A 13,904-nucleotide genomic window follows, 5' to 3' on the forward strand; every position below is an offset into this window, starting at 1 on the left:
CTGCTGTCTCTGCTGTGTGCACAGCACGCCCTGTGTCTCTGGTGTGATATTATCGAGACATCGCCAGTGTTTACCTGTCAGACTGCTCAGCCCTGCAATCACCCTAAATAATAGGACAGGAAGAAAAAAAGTGGTGTTTTTCTGTTATCTGTGCTGACACACAGGCCTGCAGGAAGGCTGCCATCCCCTCTGTGCTGACCCTGATGTGGCAGGGCAGACCTTTGCTGTGGAAATGCTTGGCCAACTCTCTGTGTGGGCACACAGCTTGTACCGAGCCAACCCAGGGAGTATTTCTAGCTGTGTTGGGCCTCGTGCAGTTCAAAGCCATGTTTCTTACATAGAAAATATACTGAGAAATTTTATTTTTATGAGAAGTTCACAGCCATGTGGGTGAGATTCGCAGGTAATGTAACAGCAAAAGGAAAGAAAATAGTGTAATATCAACCCCAGTGACAAATGTCACTGGGGAGAGCTGGCAGATGTGACAATTGAAATGTTATGGAGGCAACTAGGTGTCAGGTCATGGAGAATCCTTGCAACCACTTCTGTAAGTATGAGATCAGAGGAGAGGAACAAGTCCCCTCGTGTGTTCATGAGCTGGGCACTGCTGAATGTGCAGTTAGGTGTGTGTATGGCACTGACACCAATAGCTGACTGCTCCAAGTCTTGGTATTTATATGCACTGGACATAGCTGACTCCAGTTACATTTATTTATTCAAAGTTTTTAATGAGATATAATCAGAAAGGACTTATACAAAATCTGCATATTGATTTGACATTTAAGTATATGATTAAGTAAAAGCTGCTGAGGTCATCACTTGACTAAATTGGCTTAATGAATGTTGATTACACTGTACATGTTAATTTCATTTTGTGAGATCTTAATCTTCTGAATTGGTTATCACCTTCTGTTCAGTTATTGATTAGGATATGGAGGATGCCAGTACTAGTTCTGTTCCTGACAGGACAAGGAAGGCCTAATGTGATGTTCAGATTCTCATAAGAACTGCCCATGTGTGTGTTCTTACACTGTGGCAGGTGAGTGTCCCACTGATGTACAATTGTGCACTTGTGCAATTGTGAGAATAGTGTGGAAGGAGATGACTCCCCTCATGTTTTACTGTTTCCTAGCTTGCAGACTGGAAATCTGCCTGTAGAAGTGAGTGAAGAGAATAAAGATGCCTCCACTAAAAGGCTGTGGGAAAACTTAAGTCATGAAGAGAAGAACTGGTCTGAGTGTGTCTTCTGCTAGGCTGTGTGCTGTCCTGTCCAGTGTTCTGGGATGATGAGGGGCTTTGCAGGTTGGCACATGGTGTTCTGGGTGGAGGGTTTGGAGAGGAGAGCTTTTTATCCCTCCATCCCTCTCCATTCCTGTGTTTTGAGACCCTATCCTGTCACTCCACCCAGGGATGTCAGAGGTCCCCAGCAAGCCCACAGCTTCAGGGCTGCCAAGCTGCAGAGAAGCCCCAGCCTGCTGCTCAAGCTTAGTGGCTGGGGAGATGCGCTGTGGCCTTTGGAGAGAGCAGCTCCTGAGGGAGCCAGGTTCCATATGGAATGTGTTTCAGTGGCATATGCCATTAATCCTGCACGCTGAATTATTCAGCAGTTCAGAATAATGAATCATTGAACAAAGCCTGGCATTACGCAGCTCTGTAGTCCTCGGCTGCCTGGTGTAGCAAACCCGGCCAGTATTTCCTGGGTGGGAATGATGCAGCTTAGTGTGTGACTCTGCCAAAGCTGTGATCCTGGGGAACTGTCTTTTGGGCCACTTCTCGTGGCTGCTTGAGCAGCACCTTCCACCTCACTGCACATAGAAACTGGGGCTCAGTCAGCTGAGCAGAATTTAATTTTTGACATTTTAATAACAAGATTTTCCATTTCAGAAATGGGTATTTTTAATATTTCTGAATTTTTCCTTTTAGTTTCAGTGGCATTTAAAAATCAATGTTTTAAACAATAAAATTCTGCTTAATGTCAGTCCAGATGACTTCCAAATTCTTTAGCTCAACCCCCCAAAGCGTTGTTTACTTAACTGTTATCAATTTCTAAACATCAGATTTGGTCAGTGTAAGGAATGTACTTGAATCAAAACACGAATAACACTTGAAAATGTTTGAAGACCAACCATCCTTGAACTTCTTGGGATGGCTGCTTTGACATAATGTTAAAAGGTCTCATCAACCACCAAAATCCCTGACACTGGAGTGAAGGAGCATGTATGAAATAGAGAGGAAAAAACCAAGAGAATGTAGGGCTACAATTCATAATAACTAACAAAATAAGTTTTAAGTCCCAGTGCAACTCATTTAATGAGCAAGTGAGCTAAAATACATTGCAGCTGAATTGCTGACTTTGTCTGATGTTGTTCCCACAGAGCTCATTAAACCTTTTTATGTAACATTGCTGCAGCCACACTTCCCAAACGCTTTCCTCATTGTGCATTTCAGTTGATGTTTTCATGTATTTAAATAATTCCTCTTTTTGTCCTTTCAATTTAAAAAAGAAAAATAATGATTCAACAACCTAAATAGCTTAATAAGGGGCAAGTGAAATATCTCGTTTCTTTTGAAAACTAGCTCTGGTGTTTTATGTTTTAGCAGTGCAAATTCATCCTGGAAAGAAAAAAATACTGTTTGTTCCCAGCTTTGAGAACCTGAGCAATAAGGAGCACTGTCAAAACCAAAACATTCAGCACAAAACCCCCAGCAAGTCAATAAAAGCAGCCACAGCCTGTTTGAAAATGAATGGGTTTGGCTTTGGGCTATTGCTTGGGAAAACCTGTAGCTCTTGAGGAGGGATTTTGAAAGCCGTGGTCACACCAGTTTAGTGTCAGTGCGTGAGGCTTCCCCGGAGGCTGGTGGTGGAGCGGGTGCAATGTTGGGTGCTGGGTTGTTCCGCTGTCTCTGAACACCTCTGAGTGTCTGTGCTATTGATGGAGGTTGGGGTGAGTTACACAGTCTCTTAATCACTTCCTGGCAAACACTGTTAAGCCTCATTAATGCAAATTAACAGATGATCTATTTTTCCAGAGTCTCAGTGCTATCACATGAACTTAGATTATAGATCAACTTTAGAAAAATCAATTTTTAGTCCTTACTACTAATTGATTTATGGCTTTTTCTGGTTGGAGCTGATGGGGCTCACTTAGCCCTGAACAGCCGGGTGGCATCACTGCCTCGTCCACCGTTGGGGTGGAAGGTGAAACTCTGACATCAGGACTCTCTCAAGAAATCAAAACAACAAACAAATCTGTCTTGAGATTTCTTTCTGAAAAGATGTGTAAAGCCTTATGTGCAGAAAGAAGGGTTTGTAGTAACGTTTGAGTGCTTTGCATTCCCTTTGAAGTGTTACAGTGCCGAAGTGCAGATCATGGTGGGTCATTGGCCATGTCCCAGCATGGCCTGTCAGCCACAGCGAGGGGCTGCCCTGGCCTGTGCCCAGGTCTGAAGGGCTCCGTTACAGGTTTCTATCCGTGGTGAGTGCTCGAGCTGATCATCATGGGGAGAGGGCAGGGACATAGATCCAGCAGTCAAACACTGGCCTCTGTCTGAGGCAGATAAGGATGGTGTCAAGGCCATGTAAGAAACTTTGGTTCTGACCTTCCTGCCCTTGTTGGGGCAGCTCTGAGCACCCCGGAGCACTCGGCATCTACTCGGTTTGGCCAACCTGCTGCTGACAATGGGCAGATCTCAGCAGCTCCTGAGGTGTCTGTGAGGAATGATTGATTGCAGGACACTAGGAAAGCTTGAGTGGGCTGTGGTTGGGCTGTAGCTTGGGTTGAGCTGGGCATTAGCAAGAGTTTCTGCTCTTAAAATGTAAAGATGATTGAATATCATGGTGAGATTTTGCTCGATTTGTCTCCCTTTGGAGAAGAGTGCTGAAGCTGGTAATGGGAGAGCAGAAAGGATGAACTTCTTGGCATGGAAACCCTCCTCAGAGTGAGGGCTTCCAACTTCCCTGTCCCTGAGGCCTCATGGTTATCTCGGGGACAAGAATACTAAAGTGGGGGGGCTGGAAATCATAATCACTTCACTCTACAATGGCATGGTCTCCTGGGCTCTGACCAAGTAATTATGTTTCAAACTTGAAATGAAATGTCTTTCTTGAAATGAGAATTTAAATGAATTAGCTGCCTCTATCAGCAGGCGCTGAAGGGGCTATTTTAATTTAAAAGCTAGGTATAATCCTGGCTTGGCATGTACAGCTTAATTACAGTCAGTTTTAACAATAAACAAAAACACGAGGGGAGAGCAGAGCCTGGCCTAGGCAGCTCTGGGATTTAAAATATTTTACAAGTATTGAAATTGCTTTCTAATTAATTTACTCTGACCTAATGATAAGCCTGTGGAAGGCAGTTAGCTAGCTTGATCCCTTAGCTGAATTATGTCATTTAACATTTAAATTGGAGACATGTGGGAGGAGTTCAGCCTGTGAGGACGCAGAGCTTGCTGCTCTCGAGGAGGCTGTTTCTGGGGTGCACAGCTTGGCTCTTCCTCGGGGAGCAGAGCACTGGGCAGGGTGGCTGGAGGGGCTCTGGGTCTGGCAGTGCCCAGAGCCCAGCACCTCCTGTGCCAGTGTGGTAGTGCTGGGTGGAGTGACTGGGATCGTGGGAGTCTGCCTGAAAATATTGGAATATTATAAATGCTTTAAAATGTATTGTATCCCCAAATGCAAGGGGTTAAGATTATACTTCTAGTGAAAAAACTGTAAGAACAAAGTCATTTTTCTGCAACTAGTATGAAATTGTTGAAGAAAATGCAAGGGACCTTCCTGAAGAGGAAAAGAACTCTCTTAGCTGATCAGAGAGGCCTATGTTAACCCTGCTGATTTTACAGCCAATATTTATTTAGCAGCCAAAAATGGTTTTTTGTCATATTTTGAAAACCACATCGTTAGCTCTGTTATTTGTCCCATTAACATAGTTCATCATGCGTTGGAGTTTGCCAGTCATCAGAGTTAGCACGTAGCTTAGAGCCTGGACTATGATGTGAAGACAGATGTGTATCTCGGGCCTGATTATAAGCTGTAGCTGGCAAAACAGGGAGTGATTTAATGAAGTTTTGATACAGCTCATCAGATACTGAAATGGGAAGATGCAATATTAATTTAGAAACACATTATAATTTCAATTGTAGTCATTCTGAAGAGTATTAATAACAGGGGAGCTTGTGGCAGTTTGGGAAGATGATGTATTATTCTGAAGGCAAAAATATTCTTCAGAACTATGTTTCATTTGACACCTAAACATCTAGCATATTCCTATTATCACTGTGTAATCAATTTTTTTTGCCGTGTCTTCCATGCTTACAAAACATAATCACTCGAGGCATTTCGTGTGCTGTACTGGAGGCTTCTGAAGTGGGTAGGCAGGACAAGCTCAAAACACTAGGCTGACAACTTTTATCTTTTAATCCTCAATTCTTCTGTGTATTTAAGTGACTTGAAATTCTATTTGACAGCAGGACCTCATTTTGCTGTCACAAGCAAAAGAAAGATGCAAATGTCATCTAAAACTTGTTCCATCTGTGTCAGATGATGATGTTTAGTACAGGTGGTACTGACCACCATTACTCTGAAAGCTTTAATCCTTTTTTATACTAAAGTTAGTGCAGCTTGGGAAAAATGAGTGGCATCCTGTTCTGCTCAAGCAGCAGTGTCATTTTTGGCTAAAATCAGTATAGTATATCTGATAATAGAAGGTATAAAAAGTATATCCTGATTTCTCTGAAACCAGGTGCAATTTAATAGAAAATTTGACGTTGGGTTCATGAATTGAACAAACTTGAATCGTTTGTTATTTGATGATCATATGAAGCCACAGTCCTTTTTACCTCTACCACCTTGCTCAGGGTGTAGCCCCACTGGCAGTGCACAGGCTGAATTCCTCACGTGTGTGCAAGTAGCAAGAAGCCATCAGTAGTAGTTGGCAGGAAGGAATGTGCTTTCTCTTAAATATATTTGGGGTTTTTCCTGCTGCTGTATCTGCTCTACTTGGATTTCCCCATTCCTCAGCTTCCTGAGAGGAAACAAAAATGAATGTTGTGGAAAATAGACTTACATGCTCTGGGCTATGCATTGTACAGTTGAAGCACAGAAACAAATGGATCTCCAGTCTGTTGTGAGGAGAAGTCCTGTAATCCTGCACTTGAAGTATCAAATCCTGTGATGTGGGTATGTGGACACTCAAGTCCATGGGTGTCTTCTGTTCCTTCTCCCTCTCCTGAGCCTAAGAAGGACCCGAGGGGTTCACTGTACACCTTGGGGCTGTAAGCACGACATATTTACATCCTGTTAGTGCTTTGCTAAAACAGGCAAGTTCCCTCTGAAACCGCTGCTCATAACTTGAGCAAGCTCCAGCCTGAATAACCACTTAATTAACATAGTCTCCTGGCAATGGTGCACAAGCAAATTCCCCATCTAAAAGCAGAATCAAGGCAATGTTTTGTGTCTATTCTTAGTCGCATCCATTTAATCTGTAGGTACTTGAAATCCTCCAATGAGTTGACTGCAGAGCAACTCCTTCCTAATGCTCTGCAGTGGATTCCATCCGCTGCATCCCTGTGCCATGTCACCAAGATGCAGAGCTGGATCCTGAGCTGACCTGGGGAGGGTCACAGGGACACTCTCTGGGCAGATGCAGTGTCACTCCCCAGAAGGCTGGGTGTTCTAGGGCAACAAATATAAAACTGTAAAAAATAATTAAAGATGAGCAAAGGCAAACCTGCCACTTCAAATAAAAGAAAATAACAAAATTCTAATTTAAGGAAATATTTCTATAAAGTAGATACTTGGAAAAATTTCCTCAGTAATTCCTTTGCTTGGACCCAAACTGGGGCACAAAATTGTGCTCAACCTTCAACTTTTACAGCAATTTTTCCTTACTGGGGAATGTTATAGCTGTCCTCTGAGTTACGGTTTGGCCCTTGTTTTTCAAATCTCTTGTAGATTTGGCTGCTGAGAATAGAAATCCTGGAGCCTGGCTGTGCTGTAACGGACGATGATGTGACACTGTGCCCTGAGAGGCACTGCAGGACACAGTGGCTTCAGGGACAGGCTACATCTTAGCTTTTGGCATGTGCTTATTGAATAAAGTCTATAAAAATAAATCCTTGTGTTAGACTGTTGGTTTCACAATAGTTTAAATCAACAAAGGCCTTAGCTATCTCTCCAGTGCTCACTGCTCTTTCCATGTGATGGGGAAAGATAAATAATGAGGCAATATTTTACTCTTCAGGCTCTGCCATTGGCAAATGCTTCTAAATGTGTTCTGTGAATTTATGATGCTGGTGGCAGGCTTCCCTGGCAATCCTTGTAATTAATCACTTGGTTTAACAATGAGGAACATTTCATTGGTCTGATTAGCACCAGGTGAAGTGATTAGCTCAATTAATCAGGTGCAGGGAAGGACTGGAGTTGAATTCAGGCAGAAAAACTTTTGTTTCAAACCCAACTGTTTCCTCTTCCTAGGTGTGAAAACAGGCTCAGCATCCTGTGCTCTGTGCTGTAACAGTGCTGCTTGGCTGAGCTGCTGCGGGCTGTCCTCTGGGCAAGGGGGGGTCCCAGTGTGGGGGACAAGGTCAGGATAAAGTGCATCTGTGAAAAAGATTCCAAATATGAAACCACTGCTTTTTGGAATCTGAGCTGGCCAAGTGACTCATGTGAGCTACTGGCAAGCATCTGTGTTTGCACATTACCCATGGGGGAACCATGGAGAGTTCCACAAGTCTCAAAATACATCCTGAAAATGTGTTCTTTAAAGATACTTCTCCTATTTTGCTGTTTATATTGACTTTCAACTGCCTCCTGTTTGACTAGGAGGACTCTTAACACTGCTAGTGAATATTTTATGTGGATCAATTCCCTGTAGTAGTTCTGAACAACCCTGAAGAAGCTGGTTGTACCAGTCACTTCAGTGCCACGTTAATGTGACAGTCCCTCTCGCGTAGCTCTGCCGTCAGTACCGGAGCTTTCTGTTCTGTCATCACCTTCAGAATTCATCCTGTAGCTATGCGTTGCATGTGTGGTTTTTAACTTGCAGCTTAAGGCCCATTTCTGAATCACATACACTCATGTTTAGGATTTTTAGTAGTTCTAGTTCATTGTATTATAATTGGATAGCCTTGGGGAAATCACTGTCAGAATTGATAGCAATTTTTTGTATCTATTGGTGAATTACCGTGTACATTTTTTCAGATGTTGATGTATTTATACATTCCCATGGCGCTGCATTTCCTTCAGAGAAATGTACTGATAAATTAGCACTGCAAGCGATAGAGAAGGACAGATTTCCTTTAAACAAGGTGATGTGTGGAGCCTTCAGAATTGCTGAAAAGAACAGAACAACTTGAAAACAATGAGAAATACCTTGAACTGTGCTTATCCTCTTACCCTGTGTTGTTGTGGAGGCTTTTTACATGATCCCTGTCATGATGCCTGTCAGTGAGCACCCCGAGGTAACCACAGCCCAGGCTCTGTGAAGCGTGGGGACATCCTGGCTGGGTTGGTGGCCGGAGGTGGCTGTCCACTGGGATTCCCTGGTGTCTAGCAAGTGGTTTTCATCTCTGGGTGATCAAGGTGGGAGGAAGTTTTTCCTGGTTATGCTCTGCTGTGTAAGTTACAGACACTCCAGTCTATCACCTCTTTCCATCTCACACCTTTAGAGTTTCCCAAAGGCAGTGGTGAGCACGTGCCCCTGCAGAGTGTGATAGCACAAGCATTAGTTTCTCAGGCTGGAGCTCTGTTATTAGTGCTTTCACTTTGTACCAGCAGCTTCTGGTTGTTACTGATCCCCTCTGGGGTAAGAGGGTGGCTCTCCCAGGAGCAGGTAGGCAGCAGCTGCAGAGCTGTGGTGTCTTTGTCACCGAATTACAGAGGAGACCTCAGACACAGACAGGATGATTCATCCAGATTAAGGCAGGAAACATGTTTTCCTGGTGCATCAGATCCACTTTGAATCCCAAGGCAGCTGGTGTTCTCCAGCAGAGTTCAGTGAATCCTTTGCTTAAATTAAAACAGTCCAGTGGCAGAAGGGATGGAGGAAATAGCTCTCACTGCCTTTGACTGCTCAGGTTCCTTGTTTACTCAGTGCATCTGCCTTTTCCAAGGGTAAGGCCAACCATTAATCTAGTAATTTGTGGGCAGAGCAGACTCGGAAGCTTTCAAAGGTTATTGCTCACGCAGCTCCGTCTCCCAGTCCTCTGGGATGAGCGATGTGAAATGGTGTATGATGAGGGAATGCCCTTTGGAAAAGGTTAAGGCTGCTGCCAGTTTATCACACAGCCCTGCGAGCAGGGAAGAGGGCCGCTGGGAAATCAGAGGGAAGCAGGTGTGCTCTGCTGATCAGTGTGAGCCTCGCTGGCCAGTGTTCGCCTGTGACCCAGGAGATGTAGGGGCAGAATTTGGCTGAGCCCTGTGTGTGCCAGCAGGATGAACGTCCTGCGCTGCCGGAGCAGCCGCGCTGTGGCTGCAACTGTTCCTTTCAGCTCCTTGTTAGTCTCTTGGTGTGATGATGCAAAATCCTCTCCTGCAATGTTGTTGTGCTAGAAACTACTCCAGCCCTCCTAACACAAGATGGGTTTGTGCTTATTTTAGTTTTGGCCTATTAGTAAACAACGAGCTCAGTGCTTTTTACGGTGCCAAGGGCTGTGCTCAGTTTCATGGGTTTTTTTCTGCAATATGCATAATTCTGCATTTGGAAGGGAAAATGGGACACAACCGTAGTGTGGACAACTGGAAGGAATAAGAACAGAAACTGATTTTTAACTATTAATAGTTTACACCATCCCACTGTAAACACCAGCTCCTGTGTGTGTGCTGGGAGGTGCTGACTGGGGTTTGTTAGCCCTTGTGTTTGTGCGAGCTCCTGTGTGTGGGTAGTGGGAAGCAGCCTCTTAGGGCTGCTTGGTTCTTTGATTCCATCTGCAAGTCAGCAAGATGTTGCAGACAGCTCTGTGTGTTTTCTGGCTCATTCTTCGTTACAGCACAGAAGTTGAGAAAACATTTTTTGCTACTCGTGGGCACAGAGCAGAGGAAGCCCCTGGAGAGGGAGTGAGTGCCCTGGTGACACTCAGCCCTGTGGTGTGAAGCCCACGGGCTCTTCTTCCTTCCACCTGTGCTGCTCTGCTGTGAGTTTCACTTTAAAGGGCAGAGCTCAAACCTGCTGCTTTATGATTAAGTGAAGGTTTACTTTGCAAATCATATTTATCATGTTTGACCTTATTACTATTTTCATTGTTGTTGGCGCCAGGTGCCTCCATTATGCCAGAATTGTGCAACTTTTTAGTAAGTACTCCTGGATTACTTGTGTTTGTTCCTGTTTCTGTGCAGTGCTGTTGTGCTTGGTTTTCTTTCTAACCAAGAGAACTGAGACTCGCCATCAGCTGACATGAGAAGGGGAAGTCTAAACAGGAAAGCTGAGAATTTGCAGCCTCATAAACAGGAGATGAGCTGAGCTCTGTCACTTGTATTCCCTGCCCCTGTGTGAGCTGCTTCTGCAGTAGGAAATCCTGCAGGTTCCTTCTCTCCAGCTTCCATCAGAAGGGAGCATTCATGCAGTTTTTTCAGCTCCATTAAATAGCACAGCTGCCCAAGCAGCTAAATGGATGAGGCTAATGAACATGTGCACAGGCTTGATGGTTCAGGAGCTAAATTGCCTAGGAGCAAGCAAAACAGAATTAGGCAAGTAAAGAACCTGATTGTTTTTCAAGTGATAAAAGATTGGCATGAATTACAGGAGGCATTAGAAATTTGGAAGATATGTAGATTTAAATGGATACATTTGTTTCAATTAAATAAAGAGGAGGGAACAAAATGCCTGTTTGGAAGCATCATAGACTGAGGTTTCAGTCTGATTTACTCTGATTCTTGGGCTAAGAATTAATGTCTCTGCATTTGGAGATGAAGAATTTTCTTTTTGTTGTGAGGAAACCCACCCAGAACAGAGCGAGGGCAGAACAGCCCATTGGGAACCAGAATAAGAGACTCTGACCAGTGGGTATTGTGCAGATGTGGCCCTAGAGTGCCAGGAGTGGAACCAGCACACTTGCTGGTGATGCATTTTAAGGCATTTTCATGCAGATCTCGCATTAGCTGCCTTTTCCCAGTGGGCTGGTGTCAGAAGTCTGGCTTTGAAGTGGCCTTTGGTTCAGCTCAGCTGCAGGGTTTGGAAAGGAGACCTGAGTACCCAGCACCTGTGTGAGGTGAATCGGGGTGGTTCAGGGAATGGTCCTGTGGCTGCAGAGCCCCGCTGTGCTGGTGACAGCCACCCTCCCGTGTCCTCGGTAGGTCTAGGAGAAGGGCAGGCCAGCCAAATGACACACAAAACCTCACCCTTCTGAGATGTTTTTCAGTGAATCTAAACCTTCCTGTTTCCTATGAGGTTTAGTTTCCTCTCCATGAAGCTTTGTTTGTTTCCTACACCAATATTTTAATTGGAAGTTCTGTCAGGTTCATTTCAAAAGCTGTTATTGCTTTTTTTTTTTCAATTGCAAGTGTTGTTCCTTCAGCCTCTGGAAAACACAATATTTCTGTGAAGGTTTGGGAAAGTATCTCAAAGCAAATATTGATTAAAGCTCTAAGAAGGGAAACATGTGAAGTGTGCTGTTCCAGGCAGTCTCCCCAAAGCAATCTGTTTTTATGAAAAACGTGAATGTGTTCATTTGCACCCATTGCCCTCTGGGGCACAGACCTCTCCTGGGGGGAAGGATGTTGCTGCTGGTTTTGACAGACAGACAACAGACTCTATCCCCAAATTTCCCTTCCTTCTGTCCCATCTTGAAGCTCTTGGTGTTTCCTGTCAGCCCCTGTCCTGTGGCAGTTGCCTCACAGAATGTAAATGCAATGCTCTCACAACCCCAGAGCCCTTTAGAAAAACCCACTTGTCAGGTTCATACATCTGCTGCTTGGTAGCTTCCCTTCCCATTCAGGTCTCAAGATTACTGTGGCATTGATTGAACAGGAGATTCATGGAGGAAAATTAAACCTCCAGAAGATACAATAATTTAAATAATTGCCAATTTTTTTGGTGTATGTGAGAACATGAGAAATATGGAGTGTTCATTCACCATAAATTCCTCCAGGACTGTGGTACAGTAGCAGATGAATTCTTATGAAACAAAGATTCTATTTTCATGCAAATATCCCTCAGTAATAAAATACTTGGGGAATAAAAATGACAAGAAAATGTATGATATACAAGCAGAACTGTTTCCAAAGCAGTGTATTTTCTACAAAGCCTCAATAGCTCTTTATACTGGAAGCCACGTTAGCAACAATGCGCGGAGCAAGATCAGGCTTCACGTGAGCAGTGTGAGGGAAAGCGACGGATTCTGCTGTTGTGCTGCTTTTTCGCTGTGGTTTCTGTGCAGAAGGAGACTTCTCCAGTCAGCTGAGACTGAGGGAAAAGTTGTCTTATGCAAGGAAAGATGGAATGGCTCTTGGGGAGCACCTGGAAAGAAGGAGGGTAAAAGCCCTGATCCCAGTTCTGAGTGTTGTCCAAGTCCAAAGTATTTGAGATTCACTCACAGTTACCCTTTGGGGCTGGGGTACACGTGTGGGTGTAAATTCTTTGTACAGCTCTACCCTGTTACTTAGGACCATGGATAGAAAAGTAGCTCCTCTATGTTGTATGTATTTAGCACTGACTTGGACTCTCCTTTGACAGCAGTAATTAGTCAGAAGGACAACTCTCACTTGGCATCGCAGCCCCAGGTACCTGCCAGCAGGATTTCAAGGCCAGGATGTTACCCCTCTCCCTTATTTTTTTGTATAAAATACTTTTAGACATAGTTTGACATAGAGTCAAACTTTCAATTGAATGGATTTAAAATCCTTTTCTAATAGGGATGCATCCCAGGTAAATAGTTCTTTTGCACACAGTTTTATTTCTGGGAGGAAATTATTTTTTTTATGTTGATTTTCCTGCTTTGCTTCTTTGAATAAATAGAACCATTTCATAAAGGCTTGTCCTGGTTTTGCTGTTCCTGTTCCCTGAGCATTCCCATCAGAGAGGCTTCGCTCACCTTGGGCCAGAATCGGACCCCAGTGGTTCTCTCCTGCTGTAGGTTGAGCCTCTGTTCCCTGTGGTTATCACAGGTCTGTCGCTCAGGCTGCTGGGTATCACGCCAGGCTGCTGCAACATTAATCAGGGTTTTTTCTGCTGTACCCTGGGCCTTGCAAGCATAGTTTTAAACATTAGATGAAACTAAATTAATCAATGTATAAATTAATTACCAAAAATGACTTAGCCTCAGAGGCTGAAGAAGGGATGTGTGAGAGGGAAACCTAAATGCAAAAATTAAAATCTCAATTAAATTTTACAAATAATGGATAATTACAGGGCTTTTTTCCTTTTTTATGTTAATACTAAATTGTAAGGAATTATTATATATTTAACTGACATTTATTCAGATAGCCCACAGCAAGTTAGGTAGCAGTTACATGCTGTAATAAATGTCAGCATTTAAAAATTAATTGCTATGCTATCTAACTTGCTGTGGGCTGTCTCGTTAAATATTAATAGGATGTCTAAAAATATGTTATGAGCTGAAAGGATTATTTGGATATGGGATGGCAGAGTTATAAGGCCTAGAGGGGGAAAACTGTGTTGGAGCATCATCAGTTCGTAGGGATCACTTCCTGGCGAGGCAGCTCTGAGAGGCACACGGTCTCCAATGGGAGTGGGATTGTCGGAGGGACTGGGGGTGTGTGGGGGGCTGAGCCTGGCTGCTCGGGGAGCAGGGTGCCCACAGTGGCTGCTCTATGTACTCCTGGATCCTTCAGCTCCTGTGAGAATGGTTAAAGGAACCAGTCCTTGCAGAGATTTGTCAGCTGTCAGCAAGGAAGTAGATTTTTCTTTTTTCTTCCCTTGAGAACAAACAGGAGCTGTGGGGTCTCTTGGGACCCC

The sequence above is a fragment of the Antrostomus carolinensis genome, unplaced genomic scaffold (assembly GCF_000700745.2).
Source record: "Antrostomus carolinensis isolate BGI_N321 unplaced genomic scaffold, ASM70074v2 scaffold3550, whole genome shotgun sequence".
NCBI lineage: Eukaryota > Metazoa > Chordata > Aves > Caprimulgiformes > Caprimulgidae > Antrostomus > Antrostomus carolinensis.